Consider the following 21968-nt stretch of genomic DNA (forward strand, 5'->3'; position numbering starts at 1 on the left):
CGCAATCTTTAGACATGATTTTTTTTCCATAGGGAGATTTACTCTCACAAGCTGTTTTAGGAGAGTTGAATCGCTCACGAATACTGCCCAAGTGTTATAAAATTTACAGTCTTTGAAGTTTTCAGACAAGCCTTTAATTTACGGAATACAAAGTGTGGTGAACTTTTGAGTCATGTTTTGTGTCTGTTCTCAATATGTAATAGTAGTCCGATGAATTTAAATAATACAAATAACGAATCCTCATCTCAAAAATTCAGAAACGTTGTAGAATAAAGTTTGTGATTTAATTTCTAAAGATAAGAAGTTACAGGACAGAATAATAATAAAACTAAAAGTAAATATATAAGAAAGTATAAAATTGACTAAATGGAAGTTCAGTGCGATTAAAAATATAAAATGAAGTAAAAACTAGAGAGACAGATAACAGCACTGAATAACAAGAATAAATAGAAAAATATAAGTAGATTGTAGTTTGCTTGAAGCATTGTTGAAGAAAATTATAAGGTAAAATTAAAAGCCAAGAACAATGCGAGATTTTTTTTATATAGAGTAAAATTAAATGAAAACAAAAGAAATAAATTTCTTTTTTTGTTGTTTGTTTTTTCTTTTTCACACAAATTTTAACTCTAAACAACAGTATTTTTTTCTGTTGTATAGAGTTGTATAACACCATTGAATACAACAGAAAAAAATTACTGTTGTTTAGAGTTAACATTTGTGTGAAAAAGAAAAAAAAACAAACAACAAAAAAAAAAGAAATGTATTTCTTTTGTTTTCATTTAATTTTACTCTATATAAAAAAAATCTCGCATTGTTCTTGGCTTTTAATTTTACCTTATAGAAAAATAAAAATATATAAAATACTAAAAAAATAGAAGAAAAGAATACAAAAACGTAAAGACAAGATAGAAGAATAAACTAAACAAAAACAAAGCAAAACAATAAAAAACAATAAAAACAATTAAAAAAACAAAACAATTAAATACAATAACATTAAAAAACATTAAAAAAATAACATAAAAAATAACATAAAAAACAAAACGATAAAAAGGAAACAATAAAAAAACAAAACAATAAAAAACAAAACAATAAAAAAACAATAAAAAAAAACTATAAACTTACAAGAATAGAAAGTATAAAAAGATATACAGTAGAAAAAGCAAAGAAAAAGAAACGGAGAAAAAGGGTCAGGGTGAATTGGTTTTCCCACTGCATACTAACTTTCAGGCAGTTGCCTTTTAGGGGTATTCAAGTTCCACTATTTTTTTCTTAAAAAACACTTTTCAATTTTCCGCAATTTTTGGTCCATTTTTTTTTTGTAAAGAACCCCTCCACACAAACTTTCTTCAAATTGTCCTGGGTCTTATATAACATCCAAAGAATGGTTACCAGGTGAAACTATTGAGCAAAATAAGAAATTGAAGTCCTTATCATCATACATATTTCATACAAATTTATTTTCTGTGATATTCAATTTTACCGTGATATTCGTTTATGCACACAGACAGACACTTTCACTTTTATGGATATACAGGGTGTCCGTAAAGTTACTATACAGTCTTATTGTTTTATTGTATTATATTTGTATTAATAGTTAATATTTATTTTTTTTACAGGTTTATTTAATCAAGCATGCCACGCAAGCTAACTTTGGAATAAATATTTTAATACACTATCTTACTGTATATATATATATATATATATATATATATATATATATATATATATATATATATATATATATATATTATATTACAGGGTGTCTGTATAGTAACTTGTAAGACTGTATAGTAACCTTACGGACACCCTGTATATAGATTTCGTGGGTTTTATTATTTATTCATTTTTTTTTATCTACATTTTTTCTTTGCGTTTTTTTTCTACTTCTCTTATTTTTATACAAGTTTGTCTTATCTTAAATAACCATGGCTACTTTTCTGGCGTATTACAAAAGAAATGCTATTCGCAGAAGCTTTTTGAATTTTCTTCGACTAACGGAGTGTCCTTAAATGCGTTTACCCTGCATTATTATCTATACTTTGAATATTATGTTCTTCGTAAATCTACCACGTTAATTCATACTGATTCGGCCTACATCCGATTTTATCTCTTCCGCCTCTCTGAATCATTCTCCTTTAATTCTGGATATACACAGTACGCAATATACTTGACTTTTAAACCTTGCTTGTATAGATTTTGATTCGAATACCTCTAAAATGAAATTTTTTGCAGGTAAGTCTTCAGTGAGACAAACAGGCCGCATTGACTAAAGGTGTATATAACGGAATTTTCTTTTATTAGATTTTAACCCCATAAGGGATATAAGCTACAGGAGTACTATGCAGGGAGTTGGGAAGCAAGATGTCGGTTCACGTTACACTTAAACTTCCGCATGTCAGTACAAGTTGAGAAAGCAGGATCCTGGAAAGGAATTCCAAAGTATAGCGGTTCTGGGGAAGAAACTACTGGAGTAGAAGGCTCTCTTCTATCTAGGGATCTCTACTGTGAAAAGGTGGGATTTAGCTGTTTGTCATGTCTGTCGGGGGTGTTTAAGTCGAGGGGGTACAAGTGCTTGCAGTTAGTCAGAGCATTAAATATATCTAGAGTTACCGCTCAACCCTCCCATGCTTTGTCCAGTGAATGGTATATACGTTCAGACATTACAGTTAGGATGTCTGCTGTGGAACGGGCTTGCCTAAATCCATATTGTTAGTCGATCAAAAGTTTAACATCTGTAAGGTGATTGACTAGAGCTCGGTTTATTATGGACTCAAATATTTTTGGGAAGAGTGGGAGGAGGCTAATGTGGCGAAAATTTACTGGGTCAGTTCTTTCGCCAGAATTCTTGAAAACTAGTACCACAGAAGCAGTTTTCCGGCAGGTAGGAAAGCAAGATTCATTAAGGCATTTGTTACAAAGTTTGAAGAGAACTGGAGCTACTTCGGCGGCACACTTTTTTAATAGCACAGCCGGGATGAAATCAGGTCCACATGCTTTTGAAGTGTAAAGATTTCTTATGATAGTATGCACCCGAAAAGGGGTGATTTTCAAATCGTCCTCTGTGGCATCCTCCCGCAAAGGAAAAGAGGGGGTCGTTAGCAGGGTCCAGTGTGGAGTTGGAGGCAAACCGACTGACAAGCATGTTAGCCTTCTCGGTTACAAAGCAAACAACCTCATGATTGTTGGATAGTGGGGAAATTGTTGATTGCCCATTATTTACTACATTGTTGTAGATTTTCCAGAAGTTACGTGTTCCTAACTTTTGTGCTTCGATGTGTTTTTTAGTGGTTTCAGTAAAATCTGTCTTAGCTGTCGATATTTCTTTCTTACAGTTACTTCTGGCTTCTATATACTTCTGTCTGTTTGAACTGAACTTATGTCTGTTAAATCTGTGGTACGCATGCTGCCTTTGCGCAATGACAGATGCACAAGTAAAAGTAAAACACTGGGGAGAGCGGGGTTTGCTATAAAATTTCCGCATGGGAACATGTGCTTCAATTGCCGTTTTGAACCATTCAGTGGTCTCGTGGACGCACTGTTAAGCAGGAAGTGAAAAAATATTTCGCCATTATGAGATCCCCGGTAGTTTCCCAGTCAGTCTTTTTATAATATCCCGTTGTTTTGAGCAATGTCTCTTCAGTTTTGGCTCTAAAGTTTAGCGTGATTTCAACCATTATCACTGCATGATTGGTGTTCTCAAGTGGGCTGTGAAATATAAAAAAAACATCTGTGTGCACGAGATTTAAATTTAAATTCTTATTTTGAAGGTCAAATCAATGACGGTGTGCATGCATGCCTAGATTGCAACAGATGTGTAGAATCCTGTTCGGTCTTTATCCAGAGTATTGGGCCAACGTTCAGTCTGTATTATAAGCCGTGTTGGAATAGACATATAGTCTCAATTCTCTCCATAACGTCACTATCCTTCCCCATATTTATCATATCCACATTCTTTATAACCCCCAATTTCTCCCAAGTTCCCAGTTAGCTTAAATTCACCAACATTAGTTAACAACTCCAGATACCCCGCACACCCATAGTCCATCACCCCCCACATATACCAGTTATCTTAATATCCCTTAGTCATTCCCTTAGCTAGATGTATGATCGTGGTTTCTTTCAGTCTTGACAGACTGTGGATAACCACTGTAAGTGTGCCTGCACGTGAACTATTTGTGGCAAGAGTAATGCAATATCAAGCACACCTCTCCTGGCAAGTGCAGGGTGAGGGTAACTAAAAACAATACCAAGATAAGCGGAGAGCACATATAATACCTAGAAATCACAAATGATCACCTATCTGGTGCTAGCCAGGCTTAGCGTTGCTTAATGAGAGGTGCTGTATCGACGTGATTCTACCATATATATATATATATATATATATATATATATATATATATATATATATATATATATATATATATATATTGCATATCCAGAATTAAAGAAGCGGAAGAGATAAATTTGGATGTCGGCTGAATCAGTATGAATTAACGTGGTAGATTTACGAAGAACACATAAGAGCCCAAGTTCAAAACATGCAAAGTATAGATAATAATGCAGGGTAAACGCATTTAAGGACACTCCGTTCGTCGAAGAAAATTCAAAAAGCTTCTGCGAATATCATTTCTTTTGTAATACGTTCGAAAAATAGCCAAGGTTATTTTAATACAAGACAAATTGTAAAAATAAAAATGAGAAATAGTTAAACAAAAACAAAGAAAACATAAAAAAATGAATCTATCTATCATGAATCTATGAAAGTGAAAATGTATGTGTATGTGTGTGTGTGTGTGTGTGTGTGTGTGTGTGTGTGTGTGTGTGTGTGTGTCTGTGTGTCTGTTTACATTTCCCTACCAAATAACTCATTTAATTAATTTTCAGTCTAGAATCTCGAGATTTGACATAACGGGAATTAAGATTTGGCAAAATCTTCTTAATCAGTTTTCGGCCAGAAATTTGGCTGCCAAGAGGTCAAAGGTCTAACGATTGGACCTTTAAAACTCTACCAAACTCATCCGCCAAGTTTGGATCTAAACGCTTGAAATTTTAGATGTGAGTAAGTTGAACATGGATCAAACTTTTTAATTTGAATTGACCCCCAAGAAATAAATATTCGGGGATAAAGTTGCGACAGAGTTTTAAAAAAAATGACCTCTACGGTCTATCGCAAATTACTCAGCCAATTATTAGTCTAAGCGTTTGAACTTTTACATAAAGTATATTCAGACATAGGGCAAGCTTTTTAATGTAATGTGGGCCGAGAATTTGAGCTACCAAGAGGTCAAAGTTCCAAAGATTTGGCCTTTGCGGTCTCTGGTAAACTATTCAGCGAATTTTGGGTCTAAACATTTGAAATTTTACATATAGGCTATTCAGACATGCAGCAAGCTTTTTAATCAGTTTTGAGGCAAACATTCAGCTGCCAAGAGGTCAAAGTTTAAGGAGTTGTCATTTTCAGACTCTACTAAACTACTCTGTCAATAATTAGGTTTAAGCACTTGAAATTTTATATGTTAGTCACCTGGACGTGAGTCAAATTTTTTAATATGTATATACATATGCACATAGAGTTATGAACAGTACATGAGGCTGGACTGCTAGTTTCTATTATTATTCATTTATAGGAAGTTGAAAGGGTGATAGGAAATGAAGTAATATAGCAAGGAATATGGGAATCATTATTAGAGTCGTCAGCGTGGGTAAGCAAGAGGACTATGCGATCTAAGGATAAGAACGATAGTTCGATTACTAACGAAGTCGCTGCGATGTAAATAGTATTCACTGAATACGATGAGTTTACTGTTTAACAGGAATTGGTTCGAGCAGATATGACACAGAAATTGATTTTCGATGTAAAGGGTTAAAAACTTCAAATATGGGTATGGGGGATACCTTGTGGTATTAAAATGACTAGCTGGGACTTTTTCTTAACAAATAAGTCTACTACGCATCAAGGCCCGAAGGATAAGAGTAAATCTGTGCATTGTAGTCATTGGGACAATACCGTTATAATCGTTTGTGTTGGAAATTTGGTATAATTAATTTATTTACGAAGACGGTTCAGTAAGAACTTGTTTATGTTGGACTTGAAGACGACAATGTTGTACTCAGCTGAAAATCAGACCAGCAGAACAGAGTCCCACACCCGAACAGTTCTAGGAAAGAAGATTTGTTCATGGAACCCACGTTTAGATTTAAACACCGAACGAATGTGGGGAAATTTATGGATAGTGATTTTGGCGAGATGAGTTTCTTTTGTAGACAATTGGGGAGGGGTGGGGAACCATTTGCCATGAAAAAAACGATGGCGAAAAGAAACGCTCGCAACGTCTCTTCTATTGGAAAGAGGTTGCAGAGAATAGAAAAGGGCACCGCCGACTAGATTACGATTTGCTCGGTTGGTAAAGTTCTCGCCTCGCATGTAAAAGGCTCGAGTTTCACATCCCAAGTTCGGATGTATCTAACTGATGAGCCCAAATGAGGGCGAAATCCAAGTCTTAGAATTGTGGTTGTTGTCTGTCATAGCGCTTGTGAGCTGCGACATTGTGTGGCTGCGGAAATAATTATATAATCTCTCACAGTCTGAAGAATATATATATATGTGAATTTAGGAAAACTCGTACCCGGAAAATGCGCCCCTTTTTGCTAGGAAGAAAAACTGGTTCCTTATTGAATAAGTATCGATTGAAAACATTTTATGACCATTTTTGAAGAAGATATTGTTTTTGAAAGAGAATACCCCCATAATATTTAAAAAAAAATAGTTTTACTTGTTTATTGTTGTTTTTAAAAAAATCGATTTTTCTACCTAGCTGGCTAAGATGATTGTGGCGTAATTTATTTTGAAGGGTCTATTCAGTAAAAAAAACAAACAAAACAACAAAAACAAAAACAGAATAACAAGTCTTTATTGATTACTCTTTCTCTTAATGATGGATTTAACAATGTTGAAGTAAAAATTAAAAAAATAAAAATGAGTTAACGAGAGATTTTTAACGCACGCGCGCACGGCATCTCTCGCGCCAAAAACGGTTTTGCTTTTTAATTATTACTTAATTACATTTTTTTCTTATTGTTTTAAACGATATTTTTTAGAGTACTAAAAATAATAAAAATAACAAAACAAAGCATAAAATAAAAACAAACAACCAGGGGAGATCCGATTCTTCTTTCTTACATTTTGTTTTGGGGTTTTAATCCTATTAGTTTGTTTTTTTTTTCTCTCATACAAAATGCACCCATGCATTATTTAAAATTATAATTTTATCAATTATCAACATTTATTGTCGTTCCGTAAAATTTTGCAAAATTAAAAATTCCGAAGTGTAACAACAACAACAACAACAACAACAGCAGCAGCAGCGATTATTCTAAAGAAATGTTGACTAGTTAAACTACTAAAACCAGCTAGGTAGGAAACGAACGCTCAGTAACTCGATTTTATCTTATTTAAAAGGACAGCAAACAGATAAAAATATTTAAAAAAAATATCATGGTGGTGTAGTTTCTTTTAAAAATAATATCTCCTTCATGAACGGCCATAAAATGTGTTTTCAATCGATATTTATTCAATACTGGACCAGTTTTCCCACATACCAAAAATGAACGAGTTTTCCGTGTACGAGTTTTCCGTGTACGAGTCTCGTTATGTATCATTCAAGATTTTGATAAACTCCTCGGAGCTTTTCATCTATATTTTTCACTTGCATCCAAAGATAAGCGTCATAAAACTTGATTTATTTCAGAAGAAGCTGATGACAGACACTGTCAATATACAGCTGACGCCAACGAAATTTAAAACCCCATCCAGAACCTTTAACCTTTTAATAATTAAATGAACTCCCTCGGAAGGGGGTATGTTGACAATCAGCGAATTGGTACGAAAATTTTACAAAGGGAATAGGCAAGTTATATCTCGATAAATGACCAATAGATAAAATAAATTAAACTGTGAATCAATGTTAAATCTGTAAATGAGATTTATAACCCATTCTGTGGCCTTTCTCAGTCTTATGCTGTAAAGGAACAACTTTTAATTATAAAAAAAACATTTTCTGCTTGCCTCATTTTTTTTTGTCAAACAAAAAAGAAAGAAAGAAAAGAATCGGTTCAGAATCGGAAATTATGCTACAATCTTTCTGATTTCGATATCATAAAAAGTTCCGATTTTTCCGATTTCCGATGTAGATAATCGTCCCAAAACTAGTCTCTAGTCTTTTTACGAATGTATCATTGGATGAGACTATACTGTGATCGCCTGACTCCTCCCCAGTTTTCAAAGGAGATATTCACAGAACGCGTATTAATGTGTACTAAATCAATTGAGTTTAGCTTCGTTGATATTATGTACAGTCAAGTCGACGGGGTCTCAATGGGGAGCCCATTGGCCCCAAATCTAGTTGATATTTTTGTCGGTTATTATGAATCCGTTCTTTTCAGTTCAGAAACTAAACTAATTACGTATGTTAGATCTGTTGATAATGTCTTTGCTTTGTTTTCATCGCAAAATGAAGCGTCAGCATTTTTTAAAATAAGTTTAATCCCCTTCATGTGGATTGCACTTATTTTTTAGTTGGAAACTCAAGAGGTGGCTTTCTCACTACCATTTACAGAAAGCTGACTTTTACCGGGCTGTCTGTGAACTGGCTTGCTTTTGTACCTAAATCGCGGAAAATCGGCTTAATACGTTGGTACATAGAGCCCTCATGATTTTCCCATCTATTAAATTGGATGCAAAACTGGATAAGATTAGGGATGTTATCATTAGTGATTATTAGCCTGAAGATTTTACTAATGATCATATAAATAAAAAAGTTTGCTTATTTTATACCCCCTTAAAATATTTGGTCCTTTAAAATGCCCTGTTTACTAAAAATTGCCATGGTACAAAATGAGTAAACAGGTTGTTAGAAGTATTATTACTTGTTTTAATTCGGTTTTAATTGTGTTTGGTATATACTACTAGACTTTATTTTCCTTCTTTTTGCAAGGATAGTTTGCCTTACATCCAAGATAGTAACATTATTTATCGATTTAAATGCCAGTGTTATGCTGGTTATGTCGGGCGAACTTCCTCACATTTGCAGACTCATATAAACCACCACGTTCGTTCCAAGATTAGGCAGGGTAGACCGGGACCTGTAAGTCGCCCTTACTCTACAGTTTTGTACTCTACTATTGGCCAACATCTGGTTGAGAATCCGTGTTGTCTCAATCAGTATAAAATTGAGTGGATTCTAAAAAAAATACAATTATTCAAAATTTTAGAATCTGTGTATCGCAATTCGTAAACCTTTGTACCGGCACAAGGAATTTTTAAAAGCGTTAAATCTCTTCGGGGCACCTTGACAACCTCCACACTTCCCTCCCTCGCGGTTCTATTTTAATCGCTTCAGACACGCTTTATTAAATAATCGCCCCTTTATGGCACCTTTAATTTATAAAAATCCCCCATTGCTCTTTTTATTCGTCAGTGATATTATTTCAATGCTATCGATTTTCTCCTGGGTGAGATAATGACCGAGAGAGCTCTTGATAGAATTCCGCATTTTTTCATATATATATATATATATATATATATATATATATATATATATATATATATATATATATATATATATATATATATGTGTGTGTATATATATATATATATATATATATATATATATATATATTACAGTTTGGTTTCGAAATGTCGTTACTTTCAATGTATATCGTTTTCGTTTAACGGTCTACATTGTTATTTTAAAACCATTCACCGTTAATTTTGAGTTAAACTCAATATGTCTATTTAATAGGGACAGAGCATATATAGTGCAAAATTTTCTTGAAAATTCAAAGACTCACGTTTTCGTTTTGATAACCTTCGTTTATTTCAGAATCTTACCATATACTAATATCAAAAGAAAAATTATTAAACAAAGGACTAGATGTAATCCACGGGTGTTTACACAGAAGAAAATATTTAATTTCACGCATGGAGCAGATTAAGAAAAAATGCAAGGGAGGTAATCCTAGATAAAAAATGATACCACGATAGTGACCTTCCCTGCATCGGGTAATATAATACGAGTTCAAACACAATATTAAAATAAACACGCATAAATATAAGAATAAAATCATATAAATTTATATGATAATTGAAAAAAAAAACAAATAGGAAAAACAGGGAAAATTAAGACAAAAAAATAATTAATAAATAAAAAATGAAAAAAAAAAGTACGGGTTCAAACGGAAAACTATCTTTACATAACACCAAAAGATGGAGGAAGTGAGGAAGCATGGCTGTGGAAATCCTTTTACCTGAATACGATGTCCAGAATGTTATAAAGATACCATTTGTTGTAAACATCTGAAGAAATTGGTGGGCCAGGATATTTTTAAGGAAACATAAATCGTAAAATTGCCAACTCATTAATGAAACAGCTGTAATGGAAAAATCCAGGAAATAAACGAAGGTTATAAAAAGAAAACGTGAGTCTTTGAATTTTCAACAAAATTTTGCACTATATATATATATATATATATATATATATATATATATATATATATATATACACACATATATGTATATATATGTATAAATATATATACATATATATATATGTATATATATATGACGTTAGCGTGATGTCAATCAGCTGAAAAAATCGCCAACTAATAATATACATCAACTGAAAATTTTATCAATATGAAAGAATACATATGAATCTTCATAATAGATACATGCACATATAGACAAGAATACCCATACACAAATACACCCCCATATATATATATATATATATATATATATATATATATATATATATATATATATATATATAAACAAATATGCATAGCTAATTAGAGCGGTTGGGTCATGTTTTCATGATTGAAAACTATTCCCAATATAAGAGAACATACGTAGATATAGATTCATAAATAGAAACAGATTACTACGCACATACAGAGAAAAACAAAGACAAACCCCTGATTAGTGTCGCTCAGCCAGTTTTATGCAACCTGATTAGTATGGCTCAGCCATGTTTATGCAAGCATGTTTATTCAATCATTTTGCTGTAAAGTCTGAATTAAAGTAAATAACGATAATCGCATCTTTGGATATCAATAATTTATAAGTTTAAAGATTTAGAAATTTCAGTTTTTTATAGAAAGTGTGTAATGACAAACATAACGTAGTTATAGTATGTTTATTTGAACAGATATTGGCTATGTATGTGCATGTACTTCTCTTTGGGGAAGCGCGTCATCGCACCGGCACTTTTGTAATGGTTATTGCAAAAGATCTGGCTCTATGGCGTTGCTTTTTTAAAGGAATTGTCTCAGAAACCTGTATGCATAAAGGTGCCTTGAAAACTCGTACCCGAAAAACCCGTACACGGAAAACCTGTCCATTTTTGCTAGGTAAGAAAACAGGTCTCTTATTGAATAAATATCGACTGAATACACATTTCATGACGTTTCTGTTTTTAAAAGCGACTACTAATATCTTTTAAAAATTATTTTTAACTCTTGTTTTACAAAGATAAACTTGATCACGGAATCAAGACACATAAAACAAAACCATATATTTATTTTAAAAATACTTTGTTTTAACACGTTTTGTGCTATTATGAAGCAAAAATAAAATAAAGAAAACACTTACGTATTATCAAAGAAAGTAATAATTTTATTTAGAAGAATTAATTTTGTTTAAGCACTTCTTGTGTTATTACGAAACAACAAAAAAAAAAGAAAATACAGCACTTATGCATTTTTGGTACCGCACTGAAATAATAACATTAGTATTTCGAAAGCCATGCTTAATATGGTGAAGGTAGGGTACGGTTTAAGCCATTTCGGGGGCACTTCTGCCTTATGCAGGCGTCGGCTATTGTTAGAAGCCGATAACTTCAATTTCTTCTTGATCAAATAATGCGCAAATAAGTAACAAACAATATTTTTTTCCGAACAGAACAATATTTGAAAAACAAAACTTTGTATAAAAATATCTCAATATATAATTGTAAAACCATTTCTTTAAAACTCTTGCGTACGAAAATATAATTTTAATAAAACAATTTTGTAATAAAAGCAACATTGGAGTTTTATGAACTAAAATAGCTTCTTTTTTTTCGAAGAAATAAATAATTTAAATGAAACATTGTTTGAATTAAAGCAACTCTGAAGGGTTAACAACAAAGTAATAATTTAAATTTTTTTTGACCGTGAAGCGTCAGCTGACGACAGTTAATGAAACGCAGCAAGGAAAGGTGGCCGCCGTCCGCATTCTGCACAAGTGGCTTTAGTTGTTTCGTGAGCACAAAAAGTGTTAAACCTAAATTAATTTTTCTAAGTAAAATATTTTTTTTATTATTTAAAAGCGAAGTGGGGCATTTTTTTTAAAACCTTATAAAAAAAAAAAAAGATCGACTATAATGTAAAAAGAAACAGGATCGACTAAAAGTAAGAAAAATAAACTGAAAAGGAAGATGATCGACTAAAAGGGGGAGAAAGAGAAAAGAAAAGGGGGAACGGTGAAGAAACTTGAAGTACTTTTCGCCGACTGTCTCCAGAAGTAAATGCCTGAATGAAGAAATGTTGGCATGAAGTAATTTCTATGAGGGGACCACATCCTAAAAAAAAAACACCGTGTAGAAATTAACCTGGTGGCGCCTGTTTAAAAACGTTCAACGAACGTATGTGGTCCATCTGTTTGCAAAGAACAGGTCTGCAACAGTTTATTGTAAGGGCCTTAAAGAATCCGAGATGTTGAACAGACAAAATAGAGAACCTTTTACTCTGCTTAAGAAGAAGATCAATCTCATTAAAGCCCTTACCCACCGTGCACTTATGATTTGCTCGACTTTTAAGTTAGATGCCAAATTAGAAAAAAAACTACTTAATATCTTTCTTGATAATGCCTACCCTCGACATATTGTTAGTAAGATAATTTCTAACAAGGTCGGGGACTTTAATACTAATAGATTCATAGGCCCTTCCCGGTGTCTGATTTACCCAAAGTTGCCATGGTTGGGTTCAGCAGGTGATAACATCATCAAAAAGATTGTTCACCAGACCCATAATTGTTTCCCCGCCACTTTAGTCCGCCCTGTTTTTACCACTCGGAAACTTTTTTCTCCCTTTCAGAAAGATGTTTTGCCCACCGTTCAAAGTAGTCTTGTCGTCTATAAATTTAAGTGTCAGTGTGGAGCTGACTACGTGGGCAGAACGAGTCACAGATTGGAGGTCAGAATTTCCCAACATGTCCCTTTATATATACGACAGAGTAGGTTAGACTCCTCTGCACGATCACGTGTTTCTGCTACCGCGATCGGTGATCACCTGACCAGTTCAAATAAATTTGCGGGTGAGTACACACCGGAGTGGTTTATTTTGCACAGGGCTAGGTCTGTTCAACATCTCGGATTCTTGGAAGCGCTTACAATAAACTGTTGCAGACCTGTTCTTTGCAAACAGATGGACTACATACGTTCGTTGAACGTTTTTAAACAGGCGCCATCAGGTTAATTTCTACGCAGTGTTTTTTCCCCTCATAGAAATTACTTCATGCCAACATTACTTCATTCCGACATTTACTTCTGAAGACAGTCGGCGAAAAGTACTTCAAGTTTCTTCACCGTTCCCCCTTTTCTTTTCTCTTTCTCCCCCTTTTAGTTGATCTTCTTCCTCTTCAATTTATTTTTCTTACTTTTAGTCGATCCTGTTTCTTTTTACATTATAGTCGATCTTTTTTTATAAGGTTTAAAAAAATAATGCCCCACGTCGCTTTTAAACTATTACAATTCTGTTGTACTTCGAGTTTTATTATTTGAAAATACAAAAAGTGTTTTTGTTTATTTGTTTGTTTCATAATAACACAAGAAATGCTAAAAACGAAAGTAATTTATGTTTATAAATATATAATTTCGTTTTTCGTGCCTTCCGTTCGGTTTCGTCACACAATAAACCGTATCCACTTCCGGTAGCTTGATTGTTTTCCGAGCAGTGATCTTGGACATTACCTGAAGTATAAAAATTATTTTCTTTTGGAAGAGGGGTACTCGTTTTAAAACTATATCTACATCAAAATTTTCTTTATTTTTCTATTTTTGAGGCATTATCGAGACTCCTAAGACGTGATCCTCTCATGTCAGACATTTTTAAATTCAAAAGTAACTAAATAAACTATTTAAAATAAGTTGAACCACTAAAAACTTAAAAAGCTAGGTAAAAAACGAACATTTAGAAAAATCAATTTAATTCTTTTAAAACAATATTAAACAAGTAAAAAATATATATAAAACAAAGAATATTAGGAGGGTATAGTCTCTTTCAAAAAGAATTTTCTTTTGGAGGGTGGGGCTCTTTTTACAACTAAATCTTCCTCGGTATTTCCTTTCATTTTTTTATATGTTAGCGATATCAAGACCCCTAAGATGTGATACACTCATGTCGGCCATTATTTTTCGTTCTCACGTAACACTCGACGCTACTTTTTTCTTTTTTTTTACCGAATAAACGCTTATTTTTATTTTTTTAAAAACAATAGTAAACAAGTCAAAGTATTTAAAAATATTATGAGGATATAGTCTCTTAAAAATAATATCTCCTTCAAGTACGGTCATAATATGTGTATTCAATCGATATTTATTAAAAAATAGACCAGTTTTCCTTCCTACCAAAAAAGGGACGAGCTTTCGGTTACGAGTTTTTCTAAATTCATGGATAAATGTAGGTAATAACATTTGTATGAATAAACATATATATATATATATATATATATATATATATATATATATATATATATACATGCACATTTATGTATTATAGAGATGTATCATTTTACAATAATCTATAATATAAAGCTGAATGTGTGTGCGTGTGTGTGTGTGGTCACGACTAGGCCACCTCCGTGGCCTTCGGGCCAAGATCAAAGTGTAGTATCTGTCCCGGCAGATACTGCAAGCAAAGACCATATGTGGGGGCGACCCCACAGATAAGACCTTGGTCAATGTAGGGGCAACCCTTCATACCAATTGTCACTATCCATCTCCCTTACTCCCCGGGGAGTTGACCCCCATTTCCGCTTCACTCCTCACATTAAAAATCGGCCTTGTGCGTAATTTGCTCGATGGGGGAGCAAATAAATACCTGGTCACGAATAAGCTCCTATGTGGTCGACTATTTAAAAAAAACTGATTTCATATAATGATGGAAGATGTATCGAGACACAGAAATGGGTATGTTTGATGTAGCAGAACGGTGGTTCATTAAAATTCTGGAGTCTGCGTTCGCGCCTGGTCCACAAAGTATGGAAATAAAAAAAATGTAAAAATTAAAAAAAAAGTTTACAAGTGTTTTTACATAGATGTACATAATAATACTTTGATAAGTATGTTTTAACTTAAATAGGGATGGTATAATAAAATTGTGGGCCTGCGTTCGCGCCTGGCCTCCATGGAATGGAAATAGGCACAGATTTTATAAAGACTTTTCATATCTATTTGCGTAAGTATACTTTGATAATTATGTTTCAGTTTGAAGAAATATGGTATAATAAAATGATGGGGTGTTCGTTCGCACCTGACCTCCATAGAATAGAAATATGTCTTACTTTTATGAATCAGCGTCCATTTTCTTTAGGCTGTTTTTGAATCCAGTCAACGACGGGTATTTTTGCTAGTAAACTATATAAAAGTTTAATATTGAGGCGTATATATTTGTAAACAATAATTTACTAAACCACAATTCGCCTTGTCATAGCACCCATCTAGGTCTAGTATATCTATCACTATTTTATCACTGTTTAATCACGCTTAGACAGGGTTTAAAAACAGAGTCTCAAATTTAATAGATCCCGCAGTGTCAGTCAATATTTTATGTCTGTTCCATCGCCGCAATGTCTCACTTTTCTATCTGCTTTACAAATGTTGAATGGAATATGTTAATGAACTCATAACACCTATGCCTCGTCGATGTACATATTCCCAACTAATGTGACAAGCAGCAAGGTTCCACCCTTTCACTATTTATGTTCTCGGATGCCATAAGACTTTCTACTTTAATAATAACTTCACTCGAACTTTAGAACTCATTTCCTGTTTCGCTGAGTGGATTAACTTCAAGTTTACATGTAATATAAACAGGCATCTTGCCTCTCAAATCCCCATAGCCACCTGTTAGCTACAATTTGAAATGTTAGTCTCTTACGTTTCAAGTAGCAATATCCTTTGTAAGGCGATAAAGAGCAAAAGCAAGTGAAGCATGAGTGCCGCACCCCCGTTTTACCTCAAAATCCCCAGGGGACGTCAAATCCTGGTGAAAATGAACAAACGATGCAGTTTTAGGCATTGATATATGTAAATTTGAGTTCTGCACCATAAAAAAAATGACGAAATCCAACATTTACTTCCCCCCCTTTTAGCCCCAAAAGTCCCCAAAGCCTTAACATATTTAAATTTAATTTCAGCACCATGCAAAACAGCTAAATAAACATGGACAAAAATGTTTAGAAAAAATGGTAAAATAGTTCCAAAACACCCAAGAATTATTGCGAAGTATAGAGAAACAAAATTATATAGAAATCAGTTAGTTATAACTTTTCAGAAAGTTTTATAAAAATACAGAACATCAGTTATTTTAATAAGCACAACAGTGTCAACTTGAGAAAAGTTCGGACAGAACAACAGACGAAGGCAAAAGGATGAATTTCCAGATCCACCCTCCTTTTGTCGCGGGACCAAAAAATTGCATGAAAGGTAAACGTTCATCGTAATAAAGTGAAATGCTTAAATGTTTCTTTTTTTGCCTTTAACAATGCAAAATGGATATCTTAACGAATATTCTTTGTACTAAATCGATTTATAATGCAATCAGGACACCAAGAAACCATAAGTGTTTAGCAAATTGCTGAAGTGCAAACGACCGCCATAAACATAATTTCGATCCGAGATCAGGGACCAAGAAATTAGATTCCATGTCGGAACATTTCACCACGAAATGCAATTTGTGCCCATTCGTTGATCAAGTTAACGGATGATCAGAGGACAATCATTTCAGTTTCTCCCAATTATAAGATATGGTAAACAGTTAAGCTAAATTCCATTACACGACTCGCAAAATCAATTAAGTGTCTCTTTTATGAACATATTTCTTGCTTAGCCGATTAAGACCTTTAGAAACCGACCGTCTCTTTTCGCATGAAAACAAAATGGCAGCTCAAAGTAAATCTGCAGAATTGACTTTTAGTCGGTAACAATAGCAAATCTCGGTGTATTAATTGTTTAACGTAGTTGAAGAAACTAGTCAGTTGACGGTTTGAGCCTCACTGATACCGTGTAATCGAGTACAAGTAACTAGATGTCGGGTTATACAACGACCGACGTAAATATAGTAAGCCTCTCCACTAAATGTTACATGAGCTGCCAACGTCAGAGATGTAGTGCTAGTCTCACCCACCCACATTGATAACTATTACGAAGGCTTGTTATTTTCTTTCAATTATCAAAGAAATTGCTTCGGTATTAATAAAGGTTGTTCCAAAGTGATTGTATTTCATTTTTTGAAGCATAAAAAAATAGTTCACATTTGAACACTCACAATTACAAGGAATATCTTTTGCCATGGAAATACTTCATACGATAGCGTTTCACACTTACATCCAAGTGAATGTCGTTTGTTATGGAATTCCATTTCTAGTAATAAATAATTTTACCAAGTATTTTTTATAAGTTTTGGTTTTGGTTTCGATTATAGTTGAAGGAGCACAAGTGTAATAAATATATGTACATGTGTGTATATATATGTGTATATATATGTATGTATATATGTATATATATATACATACATATATATACATATATACATATACACATCCATATATATACACATATATACACATGTCTATACATATATATACATATATATACATATATATACATATATACATATATATGCATATATATACACATATATATATACACATATATATACAAACATATATACATACATATATATGCATATATATATACATACATATGCATATATACATCTATATATTCATATATATACACATATATATACATATATACACGTATATATTCATATATATATAGGCATATATATACACATGTCTATACATATATATACATATATATACATATATATACATATATACATATATATGCATATATATACACATATATATACAAACATATATACATACATATATATATACATATATATATACATATATATATACATACATATGCATATATACATCTATATATTCATATATATACACATATATATACATATATACACGTATATATTCATATATATATAGGCATATATATACACATATATATACACACATATATATACATATATATATATTTATAAGTTTTGGTTTCGGTTTCGATTCAAGCTTATGCACTCAAGTCATATGGATATATTCTTTTATTTTTGAACTCGCAACTTTATAATATATAATAATTGACAGAAGATTACCTCTATTATAACATATACGAAATTCAGCAAGAATTAAAATATCATACTTTACGACGGGTCTACGCCGAGCATTCCTGCTAGCTTTGATAAATAATTTTGCAGTTTTAACAAAATAGGTAAAATAATATAAGAGCGTCTCCATTTATACCGGGCATTTAAAGAATGCCAACATCAATATATTACATATGAAAGAGCTCGTTGTGAAATTTTCAAAGGTCACGCTACTTCCATAGTTATTTTATTGGATTAAATTGGAGTCCGTGGCGCATTCGATAGAAATGTTGAATCTTTACCGTTCCAGGTGAGCACTTCGTGAAGATACCGGTTTCAATCCTACCCAAAGCAGACCAGAAGATTAGTAGGGAAAAACGCGGTGAAACTACAACTATGGAACGCAGTAATTACTAAGAATACTGTTAAGAGAGTCAGCATTCCTCTCACGTCGTGGTTAATCATCTGAAGAAGGTCAGACAGATACCGCTGTGAAACAATAACAACTATAAAGATAAGGATAACAGTCTGCAAAAAAATAAATAAAAAATACTGTGATACTTATGTGTATTTAATTTCTAATTCACACACGACTTTATGTTAAAATGCCCCCATTTTGAAATGATTTTCAAAAATGATATTTTACAATTTTTTCTTGATAATACAGTATAGATGCCGATTGTTTAAAAATCTTTAAGCCTTTATTTTCTTAAGAGAATCTAAAAAATAAACTCCTAATTAAAAAGTTGAAAATTAACTTTTTAAACTTTTAAAACTGTTTAAAAACTATTTTTTACAGATTTTTCCTAGTCTGTTGTCCCACGACAGGCGTGCAATAAGTAATGCCCCTGACCCACTTGCCATAGTAGTAGAGCAACGAAACTTGGCACAATTATTAGTCTTTCTCTACATAGGAACCACCCAGAGTTGTGCATTTCTCCCATCGTTTGATACAGCTTTGGAGACCGTTTTTGTAGAACCCCCCAGGTTGGTCCTCCAACCACGACGTGACTTCAGAAATCAAGGCTGCATCATCTGGGAAACGCTTTCCTTTCAAAAACAACTTCATGGCTGGGAAGAGGTGACAGTCAGAGTAGGGGGGTTGGGGAGGATTCCATAACCACACGCCCGTGCTTCTGATCTGGCGACATGCGATTTGTGGACCGGAACGTTGTCCTGCAGGAGGAGGGTACCTTTGCTGATATTGCCCCACCTCTTGATTTTGATAGCTTCCCTTAATTTCTTCAAAAGTGAAGCATAATAGGTTCCTGTAATTGTGGTACTCTTTGCCAGGAAAGCTGTCATCACTATTCCGTCCTGGTCCCAGAAGATTGTGAGCATGACCTTGCCAGCGGAGGGCTGCACCCTTGCCTTCTTTAGAGGTGGTGAGTCCAAGTGCTTCCATTGCATTGACTGGACTTTTGTCTCTCGATCATAGTGATGAACCCAGGTTTAATCCTCTGTAATCAGTCTTTTGAAAAACTTTGACTCATCTTCTTGGCACATCTCCAAATTCATCCTCGAGCACTCGACGCGTTCTCGCTTCTGGAAAGGTGTGAGCAACATTGGAATACATCTGGCAGACACCTTATGCATATGCAAATGATCATGAATGATAGTTTCCACAGACGCTGTACTAATCTTGACATTTTGGGCTATTTGGCGAATAGTAAGGCTCCGGTCTTCCAAAATGGCAGCCTCAACTTGACGGACACATGCCTCATCAATGGCAGAAGGGGGGCGACCATGTCTGGGAGCTGTTTCCACAGACTTCCGGCCATGTTTGAATCCACGATGCGAACGTTTTACAAGGTTATATGATGGGGCATTATCACCATAAGTTTCTTTAATTTCATCAAAAGTCACCTGTGGTGTGCGTCCTTTCAAATACAAAAACCGGATCACTGCTCGACATTCAACAGGCTCCATTTCACACCTGACTCATTTCAAACACCTGTAAAACAAAAACCACAATCAGTTCAGAGCTGTAATTTGCCACATAACTTATAGAGATATATATCATTGCACCTGGAAAATTTCAGCTAGATCAGACAACTGGAAGTGCGTCAGGGGCATTACTTATTGTACGCCTCTCGTATTTATAAAAGTGAAAATGTGTGTGTGTATCTCCACCGAAATTAAAGTTGAAGAGCCGCAGTAAGTGTCTCAAATCGGATTCTTTTATTCATCCTTTGCCGGTTAAAATTTCTTTTAAGGGGTCAAAAATTGATCAAAATTGAAAAAAATTGTTATACATTTTTAGTCGCCTGCAAGCGACTCTATAAGTCACTCCGTCGGTGTGTCGGTCGGTCGGTGTGTCCGTAACACTTTTGTGCTTGTCCTTTTTGGTTAAGATCAAAGATCTGTTATTAATAGATGCTATTTTTAGCTTTTTAAGTTTTTCTTGGACTTTTAGCCAAGATCAAAGTGTATGATCTGTTCCGGAAGATACTGTAAGCAAAGACCCTATGTGGGGGCGACACCACAGATAAGACCTTGGTCGATGTAGGGGCAACCCTTCATACCAATTGTCATTATTCAGCTCCCCTACTCCCCGGGGAGTTGGTCCCCATTTCCCCTTCACTCATCACATTAAAAATCGGCTTTGTGCCTAATTTGCTCGGTGAGGGAGCAAATAAATACCCTTTTCTTGGCCTTTTGGCCAAGATCAAAGTGTAGTATATGTTCTTACTACATGCTGTACTTACGTTTGTAACTTTGTGATATAAAGTGGGGGATCACTGTTCGGTATTAATTTAATGTAAAATGATCACCCACTTTACAACCAGTCAGTCTCAAAGCCATTCAAGTCATTCTCCAGATGATTCCAGTTGTGTTTGAAGGATTCCAGTTATTTTTTAAGCATTCAAGTCATTCTTAAGGTCATTTAATTCATCCTTAAGTTCATTAAAGTCATTCTAAGTCATTTACTATTTATTTATTTAAGTCATTTCAGTCCATTTTTCGGTCATTTTAGTTTATCTTTAAGAATTTCATGTCAATCCTACATTCACGTATTAATTCATTACACGAGAGCAGGCGACTAATGGCTATCGGTCTTGTTTACATTCATCTTAGTTTATTCTTAATTTTTAATCACGCTCGTACAGTGTTTAGGATACCAGCTTTGAATGCTACAGTTTCGGTTTCGATCCTCGCTGATGGAATCTAAATACTTTTTTTTTTACTTTTGAAATCACGACTCTATAATAATATATACGAAATCTAAATCAATCAAAATATCATATTTAAGCGTATTTTACGCCCGGGCAAAACTATATATATATATATATACCAATCTATCTCATTAGATGTGAGTTTATCATGTGTTTCTATACCTGGCGATCTTGGATGATATTATTGAATGTCAGTAGTAAAACAAAGGAAGCATATATTTGCGAATCTCAGAATATTTTACCGTATTTAAAATGATTCTTTAAAAATAACAACTGTTTGCAGTTTGACGGACAAAATCTCTTCGA

General features: G+C 33.6%; 1 pseudogene; it reads left to right on the forward strand.

Annotated features, from left to right (window-relative positions):
• The first annotated feature begins 21127 nt into the window (after positions 1-21127).
• Positions 21128-21265, forward strand: LOC145278516 (U2 spliceosomal RNA; annotated as a pseudogene).
• Positions 21266-21968: the final 703 nt, after the last annotated feature.

This window comes from Euprymna scolopes, chromosome 6 (genome assembly GCF_053919585.1).
Source record: "Euprymna scolopes isolate OS-2025 chromosome 6, ASM5391958v1, whole genome shotgun sequence".
Lineage (NCBI taxonomy): Eukaryota > Metazoa > Mollusca > Cephalopoda > Sepiida > Sepiolidae > Euprymna > Euprymna scolopes.